The 27,251-nt window shown below is 47.9% G+C and overlaps 1 long non-coding RNA gene across 1 annotated transcript; it reads left to right on the top strand.

The window, feature by feature from the left end:
* Nucleotides 1–953: 953 nt before the first annotated feature.
* Nucleotides 954–27,251, top strand: LOC142436720 (uncharacterized). Its single transcript, XR_012782086.1, has 3 exons — nucleotides 954–1,092; nucleotides 26,405–26,515; nucleotides 27,136–27,251. It is a non-coding gene; the product is annotated as an uncharacterized LOC142436720 (long non-coding RNA).

The raw sequence follows: 27,251 nt of genomic DNA, 5'->3' as shown, positions 1-27,251 counted from the left end.
GGGGGCCCCCTACGGGAGTTTGGAAGCCAATGCGGGCTAAGCCCAAGCCAGGAGAGCTTAATTGACGCCTCCCAGCTGAAAGCCCTTAAAAGGCTGGAATCTGGAGACCACCGCCCCTTCCCTTCAGCTGCTTCTCTGCCTTCCACTCAGCAGGGCTGGGTGTGCAGTGTGATGAGGGTGCCCGTGTTCAGTTTAGTGTAACGCCGGAACCTTCTCCTCTCATGTATATAAACCCACTCGGATTACCAACCAGGCTTTGGTGTGAATTTCTTTCCAGTGTGTAGCCAAGGCCCGAGACATTTCCCACCCGACAAACCTAACAGACCCAGACTTACAATAAACCCATATTTTTATTTATAAGGCAAGAGGTGACCAGGTCTAGACAATAATGGTGAAGAGGGCCCTGGGTTTGAGAAAGATTCTGAAGTAGAATCCATAACCCTTAGAAATGTATTGGCCTTAGGGGAGGGGCAAAGAGGGCTGGATTGAGAAAGTCTCTGGCATCCAGTTCTGACTTGACTTCTAGATCCTGAATCCTTCAGGGCCATGACCTTGCCCTCCAGCCAGACCTTCCAATAGCCATCTTCTCAGAGCCTTGTTAAGTTCTCATAATACATTACACCTGCCATCCTGTGAGCAGCTACCAAACCCAGGCACTTTTTTCATAGACAAGCTCGCTCTCTCTACCCCTAAGAGCAGGTAGTTTGGGGATGATGGATATGAGATACCACAGAAGACAAATCTGTTATCTTCCATGGTGCACAGAACATGCTGTCACAACCAGGACTCGTGACAATCCCTCAGTTTCCTAAATTGCTTCACTGCTACTTTTTAATTAAGCCTCATTAGATTGTCATATATTGATAAGAGGGATGACCCTGAACTAGATGCATAAATTAAAGCTTTCCTCATCCTGTGCTTTTATATGAATGTGTTAATTATTTTTGTCATTAGGGAGAATAATGGAGGGATGGAGCAATACCAAACGGAGTTTGACAAAGTGTTGGTGTTTGCTGCGGCAAATGTGGTGCGTGTCAGTGCCAGATACAATCCGTCACCCAGTGAGTCTGCAATTAACACCAAGGGACAAAGGTAGGATTCCCTGTAATAAATAGCCTTCCTCCCAGATGCTAATGGGGACCCAGCAGGACCCACTGTTGTGTTGTCGCAGTTGTACACGGGCCCTTAGAGGAGACAGAGCTGGTGTTTGAAACGAGTCTTGTTTGCCCCCAGTTGGAGCTCATCCACCCCAGGAAGGTCCTATCCACTGCCAGGGACTCGCAGCTCCCCCTCCACAGTATGCAGCCAGCTCTCCAGCTCCCAGATGCCCCCCCGTATGCAGGGCCTGGGGCAGGACGTGGGGTGAGCAGTGGGCACTGGGCAACCTGGGGTCCCATCCAACCTGGCCCAGGGCGTGCACAGTCCCACCTTGCAGGCCTCCTGGAGCGTGGTCTCTTTCCTCCTACAGTTGGCCCTCAGCTCGCCCCAGAGCTGCTGCAGTTCCTGTAGCCTCGCCTTGAAGGTCTCTGAGGCCCAGTGGCCCCCCTGTAGGCCCCTCTGTCCCTCCTCCAGCCACAGTGGGCACACAGACCTCCTCCAGCCACCAGCCTTGTGGGTGTTGGTTTTGGCACTAGCTTGTAAGCTTCGTTCCCCCTCTATGTAATGGGCACAACAATGGATTTTTTTTATTTCAAGGAGAGAAACCATATACAGTCCTGAGTGGGGTCCATCTTTTGTAGATGGGAATAGAGACACTTAAAAAAGAATGGAAAAAAAAGGATTGACCTCCAGTCCCTTCACCGGCAGGGACAAATGCTCTGGTCTCACTGTGTCCCCTAAAAACATCATGTCAAAACGTTTTCTTTTAAATTATGGACATCACTGCATTATAGTTACGACAGCCAAAGGTGGAAGCCGCCTTTGAGTCCGTGGACAGATGGATGGACCAAGTCAGTGAGTTCGAGTTCTAGAATGGAGTGGTGTCCTTTCATTAAAATAGGGGGATAAATGTCAGGTCACAAATGAACCTTGAAAAGACATGCTGGGAATGAAATAAATAAAATTCCCAACTCACTGCCATCCAGTCAACTCTGACTCATGGTAACCCTAATGGGCAGAGTGGAACTGCCCCCACGGGTTCCGGGGATGGTAACTCTTTTACAGACATAGAAAGCTTCGTCTTTCTCGCAAGGCGCAGCTGGTGGACTTGCACTGCCGGTCTTGCAGATCACAGTCCAATTCGTAACCACTACGCCAGCAGGGCTGCTGGTAATGACATAAGCCAGACACAAAAGAACAGGTGTAGGACCGAGCCAAGTAGAGAAAGGGTGAGCACAGGCAAAGGCACAGAGGCAGGCAGATCGGAGATATACGGGTTCACGGTGGCACCCTTGGGCGGGTTAGTGCCCTGTGACCCCGCTACCCATTTATTTATTATTATTATTACTTTTCCTTTCCCCGCCTCTTTTTTATCTGTCTACCATGTGTATCCCTGAATTTGGTCTGGTCCCTGCCATATTACCTGGTCCTCACCCCAGGAATGTTCATACAGTAGCTTTTCCCCTATGTCCCTTTTGCATTTTTTTTAAAGCTTACCTCCGTGGACTCAATGTGTACTTGTCCTTTTGTGCTTGGTTTACTTCGCTTAGCATGCTTTCCTCCAGTTCTTCCCATGCAGTGATGTGCTTCAAACTTTCATCACTACTTTTTAGCGATGCGTAGTACTCCATTGTATGTATGTACCACAGTTTTTTTCCCCCACTGAAAAAGAAGTCATTATTCTGATCCCACCAGCTGTACCATCTGTTATGCGCCTTCCTCCTTGGCAATCCGGTCTTTCTTGAGTGGTCCCATGAAAGCTTTTTTCTCTTCCACGGTCTGGAAACGGCCATGGCCCAACTTGGAGGTGGTGTCGATGAACTTGAGGTCGATCTTCTCCAGGGCACGGCGCTTGGTCTGCAACAGCAGGGACTTGTGCAGAGTCAGCACTCGCTTCTTGGTGCCCACCATGCCGCCCTTCAGCATGACAAAATCATTGATCACTTCCCCATAGTGGACAAAGTCGCCCAGGGGGTTGATGCTCTTGTCAGAGAGATCGTAGTCGGTGGAGGCGTTGTTCTTGATAAGCTTGCCGTCCTTGACGAGGTAGCCCTGGCCAATCTTATAGATCTTCTTGTTGATCTCTGTGCAGTGGTGGTAGCCTTTCTGCCCAGCGCGGGCCATCGAGAAGGCCACACGGGCGGGATGCCAGGCCCCGATACAAGCCACCTTGCGCAACCCTCGGTGGATCTTTCGGGGCAGCTTCTTGGTGTACCAACGACTGGTGACCCCTTTGTAGCCTTTGCCCTTGGTCACCCCCGTGATGTCGATCATTTCATCCTGGCCGAACACCTGGTTCACTGGCACCAGCTTCTCTTGGGCCCAGTCCAGCTTCTCAGCCACGGAGCCCCCGTTCACCTGCATCTCCGTCAGGTGCGCCTTCTCCTGGCGCAGAGGGAGCAGGCGCGTCTGGGTGTGGGTGATGGCGCGCATGACCGGGCAGGACTTCTTCATGCTGCTAAAGTCTTTCTCGAGCTGCTTCTTACCCTTGTCATCCTGCCACTTCTTGCAGTACTTGGTGAAAGCCTTCTTCTTCGACTAGTGCCAGTTCTTGTAGAACCGCCGCTTGCACTCGTCGTCACTGATGTGTTCCGCAAAGACCGTCTTGAAGGTCCGGAGGCCGCGAGGTGTCTCCACATAGCCCACGATGCCCACCACCACCATGGGAGGGGTCTCCATGATGGTCACGGCCTCCACCACTTCCTTCTTGTTCACCTTGGAGCCTGGCCTGTCGACCTCGCGCACAATGTGGGTCATGCTGGCCTTGTAGCCCAGGAAGGCCGTCAGGTGGACCGGCTTGGAGGCGTCATCCTTGGGGAAGCTCTTCACCTTCCCGCCGTGCCAGCTGCGGCGCTTCCGAGGCAGGAAGCCCAGAGACCCATGCTGGGGCGCCGAGAACTTCCGGTGTGACATTACATCGTTGATCCCCGCTGGTAGAGGTACCCCAGCTTTTTAATCCAATTGTCAGGTGATGGAAATTTGGGTTGTTTCCAATTCCTTGCAATTGTGAACTGTGCCAATGAACTTTGGAGCACAGATGTCTGACCTTGGTTTGTTTCTTGCCCAGTAAGGTGGGGGGGGGGGGGTTGCTGGGTCATATGGTAACTCTATTTCCATCTGTTTTAGATATCGCCAGTAGACCTCTTTCTTACACACATATGAGTCTCCCTGGATTTGTTTCACGTATGATGTGTCTGTGTCATTGTGTGGTCGTGGTCTCTTTTAAGACTTGATCGATGTTTTCTTTACATTGTTTGTCCTGATGGTCTCTTTTGTACCCTAAAACAAGGAGTCAAGGAGATGCATGGGACTTGATTGCTGAAGGGGGCCAGGAGTGAAGAAATGGACCCAAAGGGTGTCCATACCACTTCTGGGCTCTGCTCTGGAGCTGTTGCCAGCTGTCCATAAACTGTTGGCACCTGTGGCCGAGGCTGCGGGCTGACCCCAGGCTTCTCTGGCAGAGGAGGGCTGCCTTCTGCTCCGGGATATGGGGGATGTCTGGAGGCTGAGGAAGGGGATCAGGTTGTGCTCAAGAGGCCCCTGGCATGGGAGTATACTGGCTCAGCTCTTCCTCTGCAGGGTCCCACAGAAGAGGTCCCCTGGCCTGGCCCCGATGCTAGACCCAGTGGCATACCTGCCCCTGAACTTGGAGGAGGCCCATCTCCTGCTCCAAGGCCTCGTGTCTGTGCAGCAGCCTCTCCATGCTCTCCAGATCCTTCCCAAGGTCCAGGACTCTAGCAAGGGCACCCTGTGGAGGATGGGCACATTACAGGCTTGGCCTCTGCCCTTCTGCCCAGGGTTCTCTTCGATCCTTTCTTCCTGGCTGGTCTTGGCCTTGGCCTCGGGCAGGTGACAGAGTCTGATTAGTGTCTGCACAGTGACACTGCGGGTGTTGGGGACAAGGCTGCTGGATGGAAAACCAGTACCTAGCAGGGGTCCCAGGTCTTCCTGTCAATTCCCTTCCTGCCTCCCTTCCATGGGGTCTCTGTCTCATAAGCCAGGTGTTTCTGAAACCGCATCAGCTTCTCTTTGTGGTCCCCAAGAGGGACAGGCTATTCCAGCTGCTGGCCCCACCCCTGGATCCAGTCGCCGTCCTGTGTGATGGTGGGGACATGAGTGCCCTGATGTTCATACTGCCTTGGCCCCAAGCGGTGACCCCGTCTACCCCTCGGGCTGTGCCAAGGAGTGAAATGCTGACCAGGCTCAGGGACAGCACAATAATTTTTCTTTCACCCAAGATGACAGGGCCCAGGCCCATTAGTATTCAGATCTAGGAAGTGGCTGGGCAGGGGCCATGGGTGGGTTCTCATGTGGAGGGTGCCCCTCACCCACCCCTGGGGCCCTGTCTACTCTGCCCATCAGGATGACAGGTGTCCACACGGGTCTGAGAATCAAGGGCCCTGGGCTCCAGTCCTAGCTTTGCCCCTGGAAAAGCCATTAAACTCTCCACATCCCGTTCCACCGCAGGCCGCCCCTTGGCCCCTAGTGGGGCTGAAGGTCACTTGTAAAGGTAAAATGGGGTTCAGGTGGGGTGCCCTCTGACATGGCTAGCAGCCATGAGAAAGCCAGCAGTAATCAGAGAGGTGTGAAGCTTGTGTCGCTGACCTTCTCCCAGGGCTTCCACTCAAGCCGGCCGCTCTCGTATCGTGTCCAGCAGGCCCTGAACCCAGGGGCCTGGCAGCACCCTGGTCTGCTCTCTCAGCGCAGCCTCCTGCGTAGTGGGAGGTGGGAGGTGGGAGGTGGAACCAGCCCTGAGTACCGAGTGTACCCCTGCTGGGGCTGGCTCACAGCCCATAGCCCTCACTATAAGTCTCTAACTCTCACTAACAGCTCTGCAGTTGAGGGTTGGCCAGGCTCCTGGGCAGAAGGAAGCAGGGGCCATGTGATATGGGCAGATCCAAATGCCCTCTGTGGTCCCCAGAGTGTGGCCTAACCCATCCCCATGCACTTCTGGGTGCATGGGAACCTCGGCTTGGTCACCAGCCCTGGATTGGAGCCCCTGGCTCCTTGGTAATCCCTCACCCACCAGCACAGGTTCGGTGTGCATACACACCTCACCCGTGTACCCCCAACAGTCTGGATACCCCGGCCTTTTCAGGGTCACGCCCATGACTGTCCCGGCCATCACCTCCCTGTCCTGTGTGCTCAGCACCTCTGGAAGGTGCCATGCTTCTGGATCAACCGCTCCACCTCTTCCACAGAGCCCTCCAGGGCACTGGCTTCCTGGGAGACCTGGGGCAGCCATGGAGGTGACACAGAGGTGTGGGGGGGGGGATCGGGGGCACAGATGGTGGTTCAAAGGGAACCCTAGACAGCAACATCTGCCAGAACCTTGGTTTACAGCCTGGGCTCTCTGGGGGTGCATCAAGGGGCCTGCGGCTGGGGTGGGGAGGTGGGTGCTGAGCAGGAGGGGAAGGAACCTGAGGAAGAAGAGCACTCCAACCTGGGGGCCATTAGGAACATGCCAACTTCTGACGAGGTGGGGAGGAGCCCCATCAATTTCCAACCAAACCGTGTAGGGATTGGCTGGCCGGGGCCAGGTGTGGGGAGGAGATGGCCCTGAGTGACCTGAGGCTCAGGTGTCCCCTTGGCCACTTGGGAAGACACACTATCTAGCTCCGTATCAGAATAGCAGCCAGTGATCCAGGAAGCAAGGGGGATTGGGGTGGTACTACAGGAGGACTGGAGTTCCTGGGGTCAGTGTGTCTGTGTGTGGTGAGGGGAGCTGTCTCCTGGGCCTGCAGGATCTTGTCCAGATGCCACAATGTCTGAGGAAGAGCTGCTTGCGGTGCATGGCCTGCCGTCTCCCTTGCTTCCGTTCCCAGGCCTGAAAGACCTGCTCCCAAGCATCCTGCATGGCGCATAGCCTTTCCTGGACCTGGGCATGGGCATGGACACAACCGAAGGTGGTGCTGAGGGAAGCTCCAGAGAAAAGGTGCCTGACTGTTCCACCCAAGGGGAGGGTATTGTTTGTGTTTCCACAGGGAAAGAGGAACCAGATATAAAGCCAGTGCCAGATGAATGCAGTGTGCCCGCACGGAGTGGGGAGCCAGTGGAGGGGCCTGAGGGCTGGACTCCCATACCAGCTATGTGGACAACTGCCCCTGCCCCAAGAAGAATTTACTTCAGAGGACAGCACTGAAGCTGCATCTAGGAGAGAGGGGCATGCTTGATCAGAGCAAATGGGAGCAAAGAAGGGGGAGGAAGAGAGAGTGGAGCACATCCTGGCCCATCAAGCCTGGAGGACGATATCCCGGCTCTGAACAGCCAATGGACAGAGTGGACAATGTGGCTGATCCCACTATGAGACACACCGTCCATTGATGGCCCAGGGCCCTAAGTGGGACAACACTGGAGACTCAGGGTTAGAACTGGCCCAGACTGATCCTATGACACTGAGGCAAACCTCTAAAAGTGTGTGGCAGAGCAACCGTGGGAGCAGATCAGGGAGCCCCTGAGGTAGTACAAAGGACAGACTCTGGGGCCAAAGCATGGTACCCCATTGGACCTGACTGAAGGACACACCTAGAGATTAAAAATCAGACCTTCATCTATGAATAGGTTTTTCTTTCTTTAAAATTTTTTTCTTTTATTTTATTCTTAAAAAAGCATTTTATTAGGGACTCATACAACTCTTATCACAATCCATACTTACATCAGTTGTATAAAGAACATCTGTACATTCTTTGCCCTCATCATTTTCAAAGCATTTGCCTTCCAAAATTAATTTATTCTTCTATGGGTAATTGGTTTCCTTTTTGTTGTCATTGCTGTGTTCTCACTCATTGCCTATCTTGCAATGACTTGATTTTTGGTGCATATTATTATCTCTACAGACCTATCTAGATACGATAGACTGCATGAATAGTTTGGAGGAGAAAACAAGGGGACCAATAGTTCCGGGGGAATAGGGGAGTGGGAGAGAAGGGGGCAAAGGGGTAGTGCTGACCAACCCAGGGACAGGGGAGCAATAAGTTATCCAAAATCAGTAGCAAGGAGGGTGTGAGTGGTCTGGTAGGGATTCAGCAAGGGCAAGGTAACCGAGAGAAATTACTGAAACCCAAATGAAGGCTGAGCATGATAGTGGGACAAGAGGAAAGTAAAAGGAAATAGAGGAGAGAACTAGGTGACAAAGGGTATTTATAGAGGTCCAAAGACTGTAATGTACATATGTAAATATATTTATATGAGTGTAGGAAAACAGATCTATGTGCATATATTTATAGGTTTAGTACTAAGGCAGCAGATGGACATTGGGCCTCCACTCAAGCACTTACTCAATGCAAGAGCACGTTGTTCTATTAAATTGGCATTCCAGGATTCACACCTTCCCGACACGATTGCTGAAGAAAAATGTGTGCATAAGCAAATGTGGTGAAGGAAGTTGACGGTGCCCGGCTATCAAAAGATATAGCGTCTGGGGTGTTAAAGGCTTGAAGATAAATAAGCGGCCATCTAGCTGAGAAGTATCAAAGCCCACATGGAAGAAGACCACCAGCCTAGCTGACCACGAGGTGTAGAAGGGACCAGTTATCAGACATCAAAGAACTAAACATCGTATCAGTGGGTGCCCACCTTCCTGATACGATCTGTGAAGACAAACGTGTGCATAAGCAAATGTGGTGAAGAAAGCTGATGGTGCCTGGCTGTCAAAAGATATAGCATCTGGGATCTTTAAGGCTCAAAGATAAACAAGTGGCCACCTAGTTCAGAAGCAACAAAGCCCACATGGAAGAAACACACCAGCCTGTGTGACCACGAGCTGTCGAAGGGATCATGAGGTATCAAGAATCAAAGAACAAAAAATCATATCATTGAAAATGTGGGTGAGTGCAGAGTGGAGACTCAAAGCCCATTGGTAGCCAACCGGACACCCTTTACTGAAGGGTTGTAGGGAGGAGATGAGCCAGTCAGGGTGCAGAGTAGCAACGATGAAACATATAACTTTCCTCTAGTTCTAAAATGCTTCCTCCCCCCACTCTCATGATCCCAATTCTACCTTACAAATCTGGCTAGATAAGAGGGTGTACATAGGTACAGATAGGAACTGGAAACACAGGGAACGCAGGACAGATGACTCCTTCAGGACCAGTGGTGAGAGTGGCGATGCCTGGAGGGTGGAGAGAATGTGGGGTGGAAAGGGGAAATTGATTACAAGAATCTACAAATAGCCTCCTCCCTGGGGGAGGGACAGCAGAGAAGAAGGAAGGGGGAGACTTTGGACAGTGCAACATATGATAAAATAATATTAATTTATGAATGATGAAGGTTTCGTGAGGTAGGGGGGAATGGGGAGGGAGGGGGAAAATGAACAGCAGATATTAAGGGCTCAAGTAGAAGGCAAATGTTTTGAGAATGATGGTGGCAACAAATGTACATATGTTCTTTAAAAAAAAAAAAACCTTTTATTATTTAAGCTTAATTTATTCCCAAGCCATGAGTTTTTGCTTCTTCAGTTTCTTCTGGGAAATCTTTTTCTTCAGTGCAACCTCCTCTTCTGGCTTGGGAACGATTTGTTCCTTCTCAGTCAGGATCATTTCAATGTGGCAGGGGGAGCTCCTGTGTGGATTAATCTAGCCAAGAGCTCTGTAAGTCCGGTGGTGCATCTTGGGGGCTTTGTTCACCTGGATGTGCTCGATGACCTGAGAATCCACATCTAAACCCTTAAGTTCAGCATGACTTTCTGCATTTTTAAGCATGTGAACCAAAAATTCAGCACTCTTTTTGGGCTACCAACTCTGGGTCCCACCCCACTGTTTGGCCTGGGCACATCTACCAACACCATCATTGTCCCGTCGGAAAGGCACACACTGCTTATGCAGAGTGACGTCTTTCAAGTATTTGGTGGCTTTCCAGATGTGCATGCCTTTGATGGCCCGGGCAGTTTCACGGGTGTTTTTGAAGTGGACCCGGAGATTCGACCCTCTGTATTTTCAGGATTTTGTAGGGTTTTCTGGATCAAATGAGTAGCGAACCATTTTAGCAGGTCACCTCAGGCCGCTACAGTTAGAGGAAGAGCCTGTACATATGTTCTTGACACAATGCATGTATGTATGAATTGTGATAAGAATTGCACGAGCCCCCAATAAAATGATTAAAAAAATAGAAAAGAAAGGTGCTTGGCCCTGTGGGGCCAGGGTGCGGTGGTCCAGTGGGCTGGGGGAGGGCCAGAAAGGGGAGCCGACCTCCACGGCGGACGGCCCTGTAGCCTGGAGCACCTGCTGTCCCCGCTGGGTGGCGCACTGGTGCAGCTCCTTCTGGGCCTCCAGCTTGGCCCGCAGCTCTTGGTGGACACTGAAGCTTTGGGCTCCACTGCCGGGGTCTTGGGGCTCCTCCACCACCTGCAAATCTCACTGCACACTGGCTGCCCAGGAGGCATAGTCTTGCACCTGGAGCCTGGGAGAGCACGGGAGAGCACGGGGTGAGGGGACCTGGTACCGAGGCAGCGTCACAGCCGGCCTGAGTCCACCAACACTCATGTCCAAACCTCCATGTCTCTGCCGCTCAATCCCACAGCCTTACCAAGTGTCTACTCGGCCTCAGCTCTGCCCGCCACCCCTCCTTCCCACCCAGTTCTCCAGGGCCAATGAAGTCCCTCATGGGCCGCTTGATAGCTTTGCCCACCCATCCACAACTTTTCCAGACCCCCACTTAGAGGTAGCCTTTGGTGGCCTTGTGTGAGAGCCGAGGGACTCAGGACTCTTGTCCCTTCACTGCCTCACTGTGCAGATGGAGGTTTTTGGTGTTTTTTTTTAAATTTAAATTTATTTATTTTATTGGGGGCTCTTACAACTCTTGTTACAATCCATACACCAATTGTATCTGACATAGTCATACGTATATTGCCATCATTCTTTTCTAGACATTTACTTTCTATTGAGCCCTTGGGATCAGCTCCTCTTTTTTTCCTCCTCCCCCAATCATGGTTCCTTGGTAGATTATAGATTGTTATTATTTTCATATCTCACATCGACCATTGTCTCTTTTATCCTCAGGTTTCTGTTGCTCCTCTCCCTGCGAGGGGTGTGTGGTTATATGTCATTCATTGCTATCGGTTCCCGTTCCTCCCATCCTCTACCTCCCTTCCCCCTACCCTTTTGGTATCTCTATTCCCATTCCTGTTCCTGGGTTCCATGTGTCGTGAGTTTTATCTCTTGCTAATACCTATTCACTCTAGTCCAGAGTGGGAAGCGGCACTGGGGTGATGATAGTGGGGGGTGAGGAGGCCTCAAGTTGTCAGAGGCAGATTGTGTGATTCATTGGTGCGATCCATGTCTCCTCAGGGGGGCCTCCACCCAGTGGGACACAGCATCTGGGAGGCTTGTGGCTTTCTCCTGAGATAGCATGGTGGCCAAGGGCCTGAGCATTGAGTGTGGGACTCTGGGCCTGGGGTGGCAGCACTTGCAGAAGCCACCCCCTCCCCCAGGCACCCACCTGGATACGGACGAGCACGTGAGACAGTTGGCTGTGAACTTTGAGGGTGGCCTCAGCGTCTCAGAGCAGGTGGGGTCTGGCCTGAGTCAGCTCCCACAGCTCCAACCAGGCAGCCCTGCCCCCAGGCGGGGGTCAGCAGTTATCCCAGCATGCTCATTCCTCCCCCTCAGCTTCTGTCTGGTCAACCCATCAGCTTCCTGGCTGGGTTTAGAATTTGTCCTAAGCTCCCAACGGGCCACCGTCCTGAGATCTTGCTCGGCGCTTTAGGCCTTTCTGCAAACTCTCCTCCCAGGAGCCCATTATCACTAGCAGTTTACCCCTTGCTCTAACGATGCTCTAGGAGGCCTGCTTGGGAAGTGTTGGGCTGTTGCCTGGTTCAGTCCCACTAACTGCTCCTCAGGATAAATAAGAGGTTCCCTGCTCCTGGAAAGATTTACTGACTTGCAAACCCTCTGGAGGATCCCCATGAGTCAGCAGGTGGGGTCATTCTAAAGCCCAGCACACGGCAGGTAGCCACGTTGTGTGCCACCCAGGCATGCTGTGTGTTTGGAGGAGACTGCACACCCTTCAAAGGTAGAAGCTGCACCCCTCCATGGTTCTTGCATGCAGCAAATGCCGGGCCCCTGAACTCTGGGCCAGCCTCTGGGCTAGGATCATGGGCAAATTGGGATCTCGCCTAAGCTCCATCTGGGCTGGAAACGCAGTAGCTTGTACTGTGACCTGGGTCAGCCTGGGGCTGTGCAGGGCATCCTCAGCCCAGCTCAACTCTTCCCAGAACGCCCCTGCAGGTGCAGTGAGCCCGTGGCTTGGGAAAGTGACCCTGCTAAGTGGGCTTTGTGACCAGGCTCCCTGATGAACCGACCCAGCTTTGCCTACTCCACAGGCCGCAGACAGCAGGGGCTGCCCTGGGTTCCCTGAACTCGGGTCCTCTCCAGAGACAGTGGTTTGGCAGAGCCGCAGCACAGCAAGGGTCTCCCTGGAAGCCTCTTCATCCCATGCCCAGCACCTCCTCCCAAACTCACCCCTGCTCCAGGTTGCTGGTACTCACTGTAGGTCCTGTCACCACTGCTGGGCCCTGGGGGCAGTGCTGGGCCGCCACTCCAGCAGGCTCTCCGCTAGTGGGGCAGGCTGCCCCCTGGTGGCCACCCATCTTCACTTGGTGCAGAAACATTGCAAACTTGGTTAAGAGGAGCTGAGAAGAGAGGAGAGGGGTCACAGGGGGCCCTGGCTGGTGGGCTGTGAGACACCTCAGTGAGTGACTGGGCAGGGCAGGACTGAACAGCCACAGAACTTGCCCCTCTACGCAGAGAGGGGAATAGGAAGCCACAGCTGTCCTCAGTCCAGACTGATGTTCCCCATCAGCCCCTTGTGCATGCAGCCCCCCTCCACTACCCGTCTTCATTCGGCTCCAGGGCACCTTCCTTGCCCCTAGCCCCTTCCTCACTAGGGTGTGCTCATAGTCCTCTCTCCTCTGGCCACCTGCTGCTGGCTGCTCAGCCAGCTCTGCAAGTCCTCGGCTTCCCTCAGGAAGCCCTGCAGTGCCAGCATCCTCTTCAGATCCTGGCCCCTGTGGTGACAGCCTGAGTCCCCCAACAGTTAGTGTACATGTGTCCACACTCTGGAGGTCAAGGGACCCAATCAAAGGGGCTGCCTGAAGGACAAGGTTCTTCATGGTCTTTGCCCAGGCTGCTCCTCTGGATTCAAGAAGCAAACCCAGGGCATGGGGAGTTGGGGCTGGCGAGGGTGTGGCTGTGGGGAAGGGCATTTGACTGGAGCCAGGGAGCTGAGCCCCTGCCCTGCAGGCTCTCCTCAAAAGTTTGTGGGAAGAGGAAACAGTGAAGGACTCATCTTTTCCTGACAATGTCAACATGGCCTCTGTCACGGTTCTCTTCAAGGCAGGGGTAGCATCTAGGGGAATAAGCAACCCCAGCCAGGTTTCTGGTACCCACGGATGCAGTGACCCTCACTGTTGGGCTGCCAACTCCCGCAGTGTCTGCAGCTGCTTCCAGAGCTTCCCCTGCATCACACCCAGCTGCTCTGAGACCTCAGTTACAAGGATCTACGTATAACTTCCTCCCTGGGGGATGGACAACGGAAAAGTGGGTGAAGGGAGACAAAATATGTAAGATCTGACAAATAATCAAGGGTTCATGAGTGAGGGGGGAACAGGGAGGGCGGAGAAAAATGAGGACATGATGCCAGGGCCTTAAGTGGAGAGCAAATGTTTTGAGAATGATGAGGGCAATGAATGTACGGATGTGCTTTACACAACTGATGTATGTATGGATTTTGATAAGAGTTGTATGTGCCCCTAATAAAATGATTTTTAAAAATTAAATCATTATAATTTCTAAGGACAATGCCATTTGTATTTCAAAGCAACATTCACGAAAGCTATTTTTTCACCTTCACTATCTTCTATTTAGTTTTAGATAGTGAAAAAACAATTCTTATGCCTTTTTATGAGATGTAATGCAAGTAGACATAAATTTATGCATAATTAAAAATTTCAATGAACAAAATATTTTGTTAAAGAATTTGACCTTTTGTGAAAATCATCGAAAGCATATAGCATTTTATTGAAGGGTTGGGAATTTTTTTCCTCTATTTTATTCTAGTATTTGGTCTGAGGTTCTTACGGCATATTCTGATTGTTGTCATGTAAGAGAATGTACATTCCATATAAGAGAAAACTTTCCTTATAATATTTTCCTATCCATTGCTTCCTGCTGAATCTCTCATTTGTTCTTTTATCATTATTTTTTCCTATAAAAAACCCCAGGCTGCTTAATTTTATTCTTATTAATCATTTATATAAGTTAGGAAAATATTTATTATATATACATTTTTATTAAAAATCGTTTATTGGAGACTCTTACAACTTTTGTTGCAATCCATATTGATTGCATCAGGCATTTTGTACATATGTTGCCTTCATTCATTTATAGACATTTCTTTCTTTTTCTTTTTTAAAATCATTTTATTGGGGCTCATACAACTCATCACAATCCATACATACACCAATTGTGTAAAGCACACTTATACATTCGTTGCCTTCATCATTCTCAAAATTTGCTTTCCTCTTGGGTTCCTGGAATCAGCTCATTTCCCCTTTCCCCTCTCCCCCTCTCACCCTGCTCCTCTTCCTTCATGAACCCTTAATAATTTATAAATTATTATTTCCTCTTATCTTACACTGCGCGGCGTCTCCCTTCACCCAATTTTCTGTTGCCCATCTCCCAGGGAGGAAGTTATATGTAGATCTTTGTGATCGGTTTCCCATTTCTACACCCACTTCCCTCCCAGTATCGCCACTCTCACTGCTGGTCCTGGGGGGTTCATCTGTCCTGGATTCCCTGTGTTTCCAGTTCCCATCTGTACCGCTGTGTATCTTCTGGTCTAACCAGGTTTGCAAGGTAGAATTGGGATCATGAGAGGTGGGGGGAGGAAGTGTTTAATAACTAGAGGAAGGTTGTGGGTTTCATTATTGCTACACTGAACCCTGAGTGACTCATCTCCTTCCCACTACCCCTCCACAAGGGATGTCCAGTTGTCTACAGGTGGGCATTGGTCCCCCGTCATGCACTCCCCTCATTCACGATGATATAATCCCCACTCCCGCCTTTGTTGCTTGAAAACTGGTCCCCTCAGCACTTCATGATCACACATGTTGGTGTGATGCTTCCATGTGGGCTTTGTTGCTTCTGGGCCTGCTTGTTTACTTTCAAGCCTTTAAGACCCGGGACGCTATATCGCTTGATAGCCGGGCACCATCAGCCTTCTTCACCACACTTACTTATGCACACATTCATCTTCAGCGTTTATGTGGGGAAGGTGATCACACAATAATGGTTTTTGTTCTTTGGTGTCTGCTACCTGATCCCTTCAACACCTCGTGTTCACTTAGGCTTGTGTGCTTCTTCTCTGTGGGCTTTGTTGCTTCTGAGCTAGATTTCAGCCTGTTTGCCTTCAAGCCTTTAAGACCCCCAGAGTTTCATTATAATGTGCAGAGAGTGGCTATGAGCCAAACCCACTCGACTGCACCCAACAACAATAACAACAGGACTTGTGCTTCTAACAATATGCTGAAGAAGACCTTAAGAGAATCTCCCCTTCGTTTAGAGCAGCGGCTCTCGACCTGTGGGTCGTGTCTACTTTGGGGGTCAAACAGCCCTTTCATGGGGTGGCCTTAATTATAGCAGTAGCAAAATTACAGCTATGATGTAGCAACAAAAATAATTTTATGGTTGGTTGGTCATGACTACATGAGGAACTGGATGAAAGGGTCGTGAGTAAGAATGTTGAAAACCACTGTCCAAGAGGAAGACTCAATTCTTGATACAGTTGAAGGGCAACAAAATAGAGTCAGCCCCAATATAGATGGGATAGCACAGTGGCTGCAACAATAAACACAAGCCAAAGAAACACTGCAAGGATGGCACAAGACGGGACAGTGTTTCATTATATTGACATAGAGTTGCTATGTGTCAAAATCCACAAGAAAAAAATAGGACTTGTTTTTCTAACAATGTACCTAAGTAGACCTTAAGAGAATCTCCTATTAGTTTAGCGCAGCGGTCCTCAAACTGAGGGTTGTGACCCCTTTTGGGGAACGAATGACCCTTTCATGGCAGTGGGCCGTTCATTAAAGTGGAAAAATTAGAGTTATGATGTAGCAATGAAAATAATTTCATGATTTGGCAGTCACCACTACATGAGGAATGGTATGAAAGAGTCGTGGCATTAGGAAGGTTGAGAACCACTTCCCTAGAGGAAGACAGAATTCTTGGTAGAGTAGAAGGGCAGCAAAGGAGAGGCAGCCCCTACAAGATTGATTAACCCAGTGGCTGCAACAATGAGCACAAGCAAATGAACAACTCTGAGCATGGCATTGGACTGGGCAGCATTTCATTATATTGTGCATAGAGTTCTTGTGACCAGAAACCCACTCAACAGCACTCAACAAAAATAACTACAGGACTTGTGCTTCTAACAATATGGTGAAGTAGGACTTAAGAGAAAGTCCTTTAACTTTAGAGCAGCAGTTCTCAACCTGTGGGTCGCGCCCCTTGGGAGGGTAGAATGACCCTTTCACAGGGGTGGCCCAATTCATAACTGTAGTACAATTACAGTGACAAAGTACCAATGAAAATAATTTTATGGTTGCTGGTCCCCACTAAATGAGAATCGATATGAAAGGGTAGTGGCATTAGGAAGGTTAAGAACCACTTCTCTAGGGCAAGACACAAATTTGGTACAGATGGGAAGGAAGAGAGCGGCAGTCTCCAACAAGTTGGATTAGCACAGTGGCTGCAACACTGAGGCCAAGCACACAAGCACGGTGAGGGTGGCACAGGACAGGGCAGCGTTTCATTATATTGTGCATAGAGTTGCTAAGAGTCAAAACCCACTCGACGGAACTTAACGACAATAACTACAGGACGTGTACTTCTAACAATATGCTGAACAAGATCTTAAGAGAAACTCCTCTAAATTTAGAGTAGTGGTTCTTAACTTGTGGGTCGCGACCCCTATGGGGTTTCAGACGAGCCTCTCACAGGTGTTGCCCAATTCATAACAGTAGAAAAATCACAGTAATGGAGTAACAATTAAAAAAATTACTGTTGGAGGATCACCAAAACATTAAGAATTGTATAAAGGAGCCATGCCATTAAGAAGGTTCAGAAACACTGCCCAAGAGGAATACACAAAACGTGGTACTGCAGAAGGGCAGCAAGTGAGAGGCAGACCCTACAAGATGGAATAGCTCAGTGGCTGCAACAATGAGTGCCATCAACAAACCACTGTGAGGACGGCACAGGACGGGGCAGCGTTTCATTATCTTGTGCATAGAGTTGCTGAGAGTCAAAACCCACTCGATGGCAACTAACAGCAACACAAAAAGGACTTGAGCTTCTAACAATATGCTGATGTAGATCTTAAGAGAAATCCTCTTAGTTTAGAGCAGGGTTCTCAACCTATGAATCACGAACCCTTTTGGGGAGTGAGTGGGTTGAATGACCCTTTCACAAGGGTTGCCTGATTCATAAGATTAGCAAAATTACAGTAATGAAATATCAGCGAAAATTTTGTATGACTGGGGGTCCACCACTATATTGGGAACTGCATGAAAGGGTCGTGGAATTAGGAAGATTGAGAACCACTGTCCGAGAGGAAGACACAAATGTTGGTAGAGTAGAAGGGCAGCAAAGGAGAGGCAGCCCCTCCAAGTTGGAATAGCTCAGTGGCTGAAACAACCAGCGCAAGCAAAGAACCACTGTGAGGAATGCACAGGATGGGGGAGCGTTTCGTTATATTTTGCATAGAGTTGCTATGAGCCAAAACCCACTTGAAGGCACCTAAATACAATAACCACAGGACTTTTGCTTCTAACAATGTGCTGAAATATATCTTAAGAGACATTCTTCATAGTTTGGAGCAGAAATTCTCAACCTGTGGGTCACGATTCCATTAGGGTGATGAACTACCCTTGCACAGGGGTCGCCCAATTCATAGCAGTAGCTTCATTACAGTTATGAAGTAGCAATGAAGATAAATTTATGACTGGGATTGTACCCACTACATGAGGAGTGGTATAAAAGGCCTGTGGCATTATAGGAAGGTTGAGAGCCACTGTCCTCGAGCAAGACAGAAATCTTGGCAGAGCAGAAAGGCAGAAAATGAGAGGCAGACCCCCAGATGATAGATTAGCGCAGTGGCTGCAACAATGAGTGCAGACAAGAAACCACTGTGAGGATGGCACAGGACGGGGCAGCGTTTCATTATCTTGTGAGTAGAGTTGCTGAGAGTTGAAACCCACTGGGCAACACCTAACAACAATCACTGTAGGACTCATGCTTTTCACAATATGGTGCTGTAGATCCTAAGAGAAACTCCTCTTAGTATAGAGCAGTGGTTCTCAACCTGTGGGTCGCTAGCCCTTTGGGGGGGTCAAATGACCCTTTCACAGTGGAGGCCTGATTCATAACTGTAGCAAAATTAAAGTTACGAAGTAGCAATGAAAATAATTTTATGATTGGGGGTTCATCACTACCTGAGAAAATGAATGAAAGGGCAGTAGAGGGGCAGCAAAAGAGAGGGAGCCCCCCAAAAGTTGGATTAGCCCATGGCTGCAACAATGACAACAAGCAAAATAACCACTGTGAGGTTGGCACGAGACGGGGTCACGTTTCATTATCTTGTGTATAGAGTTGCTATGAGCCAGCACACACTCAAAGGCACCAAACAAAAACAACAGGACTGTGCTTCTATGAATATGCTGAAGTAGACCTTAAGAGAAACTCCCCTTAGTTTAGACCAGTGGTTCTCAAACTGTGTCACAGTGCCTTTAGAAGACTAATGAACCTTTCACATGGGTGGCCTGATCCATAACAGAAGCGAAATTACAGTTATGATGTAGCAATGAAAATATTTTATGGTTGGGGTGTCACCACTAAATGATGACTGGTATGAAATAGTAGTGGCATTCAGAAAGTTGAGAACCACTATTCTTGAGGAAGACACAAATCTTGGTACGGAAGGGCAGGAAAAGAGAGGTAGTCCCTAACAAGATGGATTACCACAGTGGCCGCAACAATGAGCGCAAACAGAAGAACCACTGTGAGGATCCACAGGGCAGGACAACGTTTCATTCCATTGTGCATAGAGTTCGTATGAGCCAAAACCCACTCGAAGGCAGCCAAAAACAAGAACAGGATTTGTGCTTCTAACAATATGCTGAAACATACCTTAAAAAGAAACTCCTCTTAGTGTAGAATAGCAGTTCTCAAACTGTGGGTCGTGATGCCTTTTGGGGGGTGGGGGAGAGAATGACTATATCACATGGTGGCCTGATTCATAACAGTAGCATAATTTTAGTTATAAAGTAACAAGGAAAGTAATTTTATGATTGGGGGGGTCACCAATACATGAGGAATGGTGTGAGAGAGTCGTGCATTAGGAAGTTTGAGAACCACTGCCCTAGAGGAAGACACAAATCTGGGTAGAGTAGAAGGTCAGCAAATGAGAGGCAGTCCCCCAAAAGATGGATTAGCACAGAGACTGCAACAATGAGCGAAAGCAAAAGAAAAGTGTGAGGGTATTAGAGGATGGAACAGTGTTTCATGATACTGTGCATAGAGTTGTTATGAGCCAACTATGAGCCAAACCCACTCGACAGCCCCTAACAACAATAAGAACAGCACTCGTGCGTGTAATAATATACTGAGCTAGACCACAGGAGAAACTGCTCTTAATTTAGAACAGCGGTTCTCAACCTGTGATTTGTGACCACTTTGGTTGGTTAACAACCCTTTCACAGGGTGACTAGATTCATAAGACTTGCAAAATTACAGTTATGGAAAAACAGTAGAAAAAAACCTTAATGCTTTGGGGACCACCACTACACATTGGGAAGTGTATGGAAAGGTCATAGAAATAGGAAAGGTGAGAAACACTGTCCTAGAGGAAGACGCAAATACAGTAGAAGGGCAGCAGAAGAGAGGAAGTCCCTACAAGACGGATTTGCACGGTGGCTGCAACAATGAGCGCAAGCAAAGAACCACTGTGAGGATGATGCAAGTCTGGGCAGGCCTGTATTATATTGTGCACAGGGTTGCTATGAGCCGAAAACCTCTCCACAGCCCGAACATCAATAACAGGAGGAATCATACATCTAACAGTATGCTCAACTAAACCTTGAGAGAAACTGCTCTTAGTTTAGAGCAGCCGTTCTCAACTTGTGAGTGGTAAATCCTTTGGGGGTGTTCAAATGACCCTCCCATAGGCGTGGGCCGATACGTAACAGTAGCAAAATTACAGTTATGAAGTAGCAACAGTATAATTTTTTTGGTTGGGGGGTCATTACTACACGAGGCACTGTATGAAAGGGTCGTGGCATTAGGATTGCTGAAAACCACAGTCCTACAGGAAGACACAAGTCTTGATACAGTTGAAGGGCCACAATATAGAGTCAGCCCCCAAATAGATGGAATAGCATAGTGGCTGCAGCAATGAGCTCAAGCTAAGGGAACACTGTGAGGATGGCATAAGATGGGGCAGCGTTACATTATATGGAGCATAGAGTTGCTATGAGTCAGAACCCACTCGACTGCACCTGACAACAAAACAACAGGACTTGTGTTTCTTATAATGTGCTGAAATAGACCTTAAGAGAAACTTCTATTAGTTTAGTGCAGCGGTTCTCAACTTTTGGGTCACGAGCCCTGTTGGGGGATGAATGAACCTTTCATAGTGGTCACCCAGTCATAACAGTAGAAAAATTAGAGTTACAAAGTTGCAATGAAAATAATTTTATGATTTGGCAGTCAGCACTATATGAGGAACGGTATGAAAATGTTGTGGCATTAGGAAGGTTGAGAACCACTGCCCTAAAGGAAGACATAAATCTTGGTAGAGCAGAAGGGCAACAAAAAATAGCCAGCCCCCCCCCAATATGGCTCCAACAATGAGCACTAGCAAACAACCACTGTCAGGATGGCACAGGTCTGGGAAGCATTTCATGATATTGTGCATAGAGATGCGATGAGCCAAAACCCCCTCCGCGGAACTTAACAACAATAACAACAGGGCTTGTGTGTTTAACAATATGCTGAAGTAAATCTTAAGAGCAACTCTTTTTAGTTTACAGCAGGGTTCTCAACATTGGGTCGTGAACACTTTCAGGTGGGGGGTGTTTCGAAACACCCCTTCACAGTGATGGCCTGATTCATAACAGTAGCAAAAGTACAGTTATGAAATATCAATGAATATAATTTTATAATTTTATGTTTGGGGTCCACCACTACATTGGGAACTGTACGAAAGGGCCGCAGAATTAGGATGTATGAGAAACATTGTCCTAGAGGAAGACACAAATGTTGGTACAGCAGAAGGGCTGCAAAAGTCAGGCAGCCCCTACAAGATGGAATAGATGCAGCAGTGAGCGCAAGCAAAGGACCACAGTGAGATGGCACGAGATGGGGCCGAGTTTCATTATATTGTGCATACAGTTGCTATGAGCCAACACACACTCAAAGGCACCAAACAATAATAAAAAGAACTTGGGCTTCTAAGAATATTCTGAAGTAGACCTTACGAGAAACTCCTATTCGTTTAGACCATTGGTTCTCCAACTGTGTGTCGAGACGCCTTTGAGGAGACTAACGAACCTTTCACATGGGTGGCCTGATCCATAACAGAAGCAAAATTACAATGATGATGTAGCAATGCAAATATTTTATGGTTGGATGTCACCACTACATGAGGAATGGTGTAAAGTGGTTGTGGCATTTGGAAAGTTGAGAACCACTGCTCTAGAGGAAGACACATATCTCGGTACAGAAGGGCAGGAAAAGAGAGGCAGTGCCCAACAAGATGGATTAGCACAGTGGCTGCAAAAATGAGTGTGAGCAAAGGAACCACTGTATGGAAGGCACAGGACGGGAAAGCATTTCATTACATGGTGCATAGAGTTGGCATGAGCCTAAACCCATTCGAAGGCACCAAACAACAGGATTTGTGCCTCTAACAATATGCTGAAGAAGACTTTAAAAGAAACTCTTAGTGTAGAGTAATAGTTCTCTAACTGTGGGTCACAACGTCTTAGGAGGGAACAATGAGCATTTCACATGGGTGACCTGATTCATAACAATAGCAAATTTATAGTTATGGTGTAACAAGGAAAATAATTTTATGATTGGGGGGGGTCACTAGTACATGAGAAATGGTGTGAAAGAGTCATGGCATTAGGAAGGTTGGGAACCACTGCCCTAGAGGGAGACATACATCTAGGTTCAGTAGAAGGGCAGCAAAAAGAGGCAGCCCACAGCACGGTGGAATACAACAGTGGCTGCAACAATCCGCACAAGCAAAAGAACCACTGGGAGGATGGCGCAGGAGAGGAAACCTTTCCATCATATTGTGCTTAGAGTTGCTAGGCGTCGAAAGCTACACAACAGAATCTAACAATAACTATAGGATTTGTGCTTCTGACAATAGGGTGAAGTAGATATTAAGAGAAACTCCTCTTAGTTTAGACCAGCGGTTTTTATCCTGTGGTTTGCGACCACTTTTGGCGATCGAATGACCCTTTCACAGGTGTGAAATGATTCATAACTGTAGGAAAATTACAGTTACGAAGTAACAATAATGTTATGATGGGGGTCACCACTACATGAGGAACTGTGTGAAAGGGTCATGGCATTAGGAAATTTGACAACCACTGCCCTAGAGGAAGACACAAGTCTTGGTACAGTTGAAAGGCCACAGAAAAGAGGCAGCTACCCAAAAGTTGGATTAGCACAGTGGCTGCAACAATGAGCACAGGCAAAAGAACCACTGTGAGGATGGCATAGGATGGGAAAGCATTTCATTATATTGTGCATAGAGTTACTATGAGCCAAAACCCACTCGATGGTACCTAACACCAATAACAACAGAACTTGTGCATCTACCAGTATGCTGAATTCTATCTTAAGAGAATCTCCTCTTAGTTTAGAGCAGGGGATCTTCACCTGTGTGTCGCGACCCCTTTGTGGGTATGGAATGAAAATTTCACAGGGGTGTCGTGACTCATAACAGTAACAAAATTACAGTTATGAAGCTGCAATGAAATCATTTTTATGGTTGGGGGGGTCACCACTAAATGAGAATCGATATGAAAATATCACGGCATAAGGAAAGTTGAGAACCACTGCTCTAGAGGAAGTCCCAAATCTTGGTATGAAAGGGCAGGAAAAGGGAGGCGGTCCCCAACAAGATGCATTAGCACAGTGATTGCAACAATGAGCGCAAGCATAGAACCACTGTGAGGATGTCACAGGACAGGGCGGCGTTTCATTATATTGTGCGTAGAGTTGCTATGAGACATACCCACTCGACGGCACCTAACAACAACAACAAATGCACTTGAGCTTCTAACAGTATGGTGAAATAGACCTTATGAGAAACTCCTCTAAATTTAGAGCAGCGGTTCTCACCATGTGGGTCGTGACCCCTTTGGGACTTAGACGAACCCTTTACAGGGTGGCACTATCCATAACTTGTAACAAAATGAGAGTTACGAAGTAGCAAAGAATATAATTTTATGATTGGGGGTCTACCACTACAAAGGAAACTGTATGATATTTATATTTGCATGTACATGTCTTTGTCTAGACTTCTATAAATGCACTTTGACTCCTAGCTCTTTCCTCCATCTCCCTTGACTTTCCTCCTCTCCCACTACTATGCTCCGTCCCCACCTGGGTTACAGCTATACCTCTTCTTTACGTAACCTTACCCTTGATCATTCCATACCAGGCCTGCCACTTCCCCTCACTACCATTTTGAGTCCCATGTTGTTCCCTTGTCCCTGTGTTTGTTAACACCACTTCCTTACCCCCCCGCACCTCCCCCTATCCCAAGTGCCCCCGGAACTGTCGGTCCTGTTGTTTTTCTTCCAGATAGTTCATCCAGCCTGTCTTATTTAGAGAGACCTGTGGAGCCACTACCATGCACAAAAACAAGACAGAGGAAAACAAAGCAACAGTATAGAACCAGACAACAAAACAACAAAAACAAACCACTGACAAAGAACAAAACAAAACACATCAAGAAAGAAGAGCTTGTAGTTAGTTCAAGGATGATTTGTTGGACCTTAGGAGTGTTTTCCAATCCAGTCTGTTGAGGCACCACAACCTGGCCCCAAAGTCCACTTTCAGCATTCCCTGGGGACCTTGCCACTCCATTCCCTTGCTGTTCCACTGCACTCCACCACATTTTGCCTCGGTGTGGTGGAATCAGGTTAGGTGCAATTCGCACACTGTGTCTCCAGTGCTGTCCCCTGTATCACCCTTGGTCACTGAGGGGCATCATGTCTCATAGTGGGGCCAGCCATGTTGTTCTTTTTGTGGACTGGCTGCTCTGAGACTGGAACTCTTTAGGGGAGTAGAAAGCCTCATCTTTCTCCCTTGGAGTGGCTGGGGATTTCAAATTTGCCATTTCAGACATTGCGTTCAGCAGCCCAACACATAAACCCTATACCCCACCATAGCTACAGAAAACAATAAAGAAACAAAATCCAACAACACTCATTGCCATTGGGTGCATAACAATCCAATCGAGAGAAAATACTCCGGCTTCCTGGGTTTCCAAGGCTATAACTCTTTGTAAAAATAAAAGTGTGTTATGTTTTCAGTGAAAGTTTACATAACCGATTAGATTTTCATTTAACAAATTCTCTACTTGTTTAGTGATATTAGTTACTTTTTTCAATAAAAAGGAAAGCAGAAAATTAAAAAAGAACAAATGAAAAATGTGTTAAGAGTAAAGACAAATGATAAGATGTTAATTTTTAACCTAATCATATCTGCAACAATACACTTTCTGATGTACTGACGGTGAGCAGGGTTTAATCCCATCCTTGGTGAATGGTCCCAGGGGATTTAATGGAGGCTTATTCTCTGTGGAATCTCTGCCAATGCATTTTGAGTTTTTATACTCATCTAAGGCTATAACTCTTTATGGGAGAAGAAAGACTCATCTTTCTCCAAAGGAGCGACTGGTGAATTCCAACTGCTGACCTTGCAGTTAATAGCCCAACACATAACCCATTATGCCACCAGATGAGAGATTTGTCTCTGGGTGCCTTCCAATGCAAGCACTACAATTATGCAAGGAGGATATTTTTTTCTGTACTGGAGCCAGGTCAAGTCAGAACCAGTGTGTCCATGGTTTGCAGCGAAGTCAGAGGAAGAAGAGGGTAGACTGTCTATAACTTCTCATAGCCCAGGGAAATGCTAGGCCTGGAAGGGGGCATGCTGGCTCAACCATATTCAGAAAATCTGCACACTAACCTCCCCGGCTCAAATAATGACCAGCACCATGTCTCTGAATATCACCTAAAAGCAAAATAGTGAAAGCACCATTTCCATTTCATAATAATTTTACTAAAAGTAAAGTTCAATTCAGTGATGTGAAGAAGCTGGGAAAATTATCTTTTCATTTCTTTCTTTTTCTTTCCCTCCCTTTCCCCTTCTCCACAGAACTGAGAGGCAGAAGGAATAAAGGCATCATGGCACCAGCTGGAGGACACCGTGGGGTCAGGGTCACCATTTAACTTATGCTTCTCCAGTTTGGAGGGGCAACTGGATGTCCTCATTTGTGAATTTGCTTATTAATCTTTTTGAGTTAACAAGGTCATGGTAAAAAAGGATTGTTGGTGTTTTTGTTAGGAACCTTCTAGTCCAGTCCAACTCATAGTGACTCAATGCATCAGTGCAGAGCTCTCTAGACCAATGGTTCTCAACCTGTGGGACCCTTGCACAGGGTGACTGTAACAAAGTTACAGTTATGAAGCAGCAATGAGAATATTTTTATGGTTGTGGAGGTCACCACAACATGAGGAACTGTATGAAAGGGTTGTGGCATTAGGAAGTTTGAGAACCACTGCTCTAGGCTTCTCTATGCTGTAATCTTTACAAGAATGAGTTGCCTGGTTTTTCTTCCAAGAACAGAGCCACTGGTGGGTTCAAACCTTCAACCTTTTGGATAGCAGCTGAGCACTTAACCATTGTGCCTCCAGGGCTCTTTGATAAACTCTATTAGAGGGTCTTAACCATTGCAACCCCATGGATTCTTTTGGCATTTAGGAAAGGCTATGGAACACCTGCCCACTCCCCAGAATAATATTCCCAATACCTCCAATGAAATACAGAATCACAAAGGCACAAATTGTATTGAAATGCAGTGATAAAAATAAAAGACATTGGATTTGTGGCAAATATACATGTTAATAAATACATTAAATATGATCTGATGGTGGGTCTAATAAACCAAACCCACACCATTGAGTTGATCCTGACTCACTGTGACCCTATATAAAATTCCTCAGGCTAAATCTTGACAGGAGCAGATCGTCTCACCTTCCTCTCAGAGAACAACTGGTGCCTTTGAACTGCCAACCTTGAGGTTACCTGCCCAATGGCTCACCCACAGCGTCACCGTGAGTTCTAGATAGTGATGAGCATGAACTGTACTCAATGATGGCTGCAACGACTAGCATGGGGTGTGAAAACATGTAGAATTTCTCTCGGTGGTAATCGCATGGCTATTCAGAACACAGCTGTGGACATGCTAAACTGCCCTGCGAGCTTAGGGAAACTAACTCAACCAGGATTGACCTCATCCAATTTGACATTGCTCCCCAGCCTGCTGGGGCTCAGTGGCTCAGTGTTTGGGTCCCTTGTCTAGATACCAGGGCTGGCATGGAGAAAGTCATTCCTCTGCAGCCTTCTAGTGTGTGGGGGAAGATATTAGTGTTAAGCATTGGCAGGAAATTGCTGGATTTTCCTGGCAGCCACATTCTTAATAACCATTTACTGGATACATATTATATTCTGAGGGTAAATTGGTGGTTCAGTTGTAGAATTCTCCTTTTCCATGTGGGAGATCTGGGTTTGAGTCCAAGACAATGAAACTCATGTGCATCCAACACTTATTTGTCAGGGGGATGCTTGGTTATTGCTGAGGTACTGAACTGATTCTGTGTTGCTATGATACTGAAATGGGGAAGCTTGGTTGGGTGCGGCTATGAGACTGAACCTGTTTCTGTGATGTGTCCAGACTAAGATGAGCGATGAAGAAGAGCCTGGCATTCTACTTCTGAAAACCAGTTAACGAAAACCCCTGTGAATCACAATCTGATGCACAACCAAAGAGATGGTGCAGGACCAGGGAGA

The sequence above is a fragment of the Tenrec ecaudatus genome, unplaced genomic scaffold (genome assembly GCF_050624435.1).
Source record: "Tenrec ecaudatus isolate mTenEca1 unplaced genomic scaffold, mTenEca1.hap1 Scaffold_548, whole genome shotgun sequence".
In the NCBI taxonomy this organism is placed as follows: Eukaryota; Metazoa; Chordata; class Mammalia; order Afrosoricida; family Tenrecidae; genus Tenrec; species Tenrec ecaudatus.
This window is presented reverse-complemented; position numbering and strand designations above follow the sequence as displayed.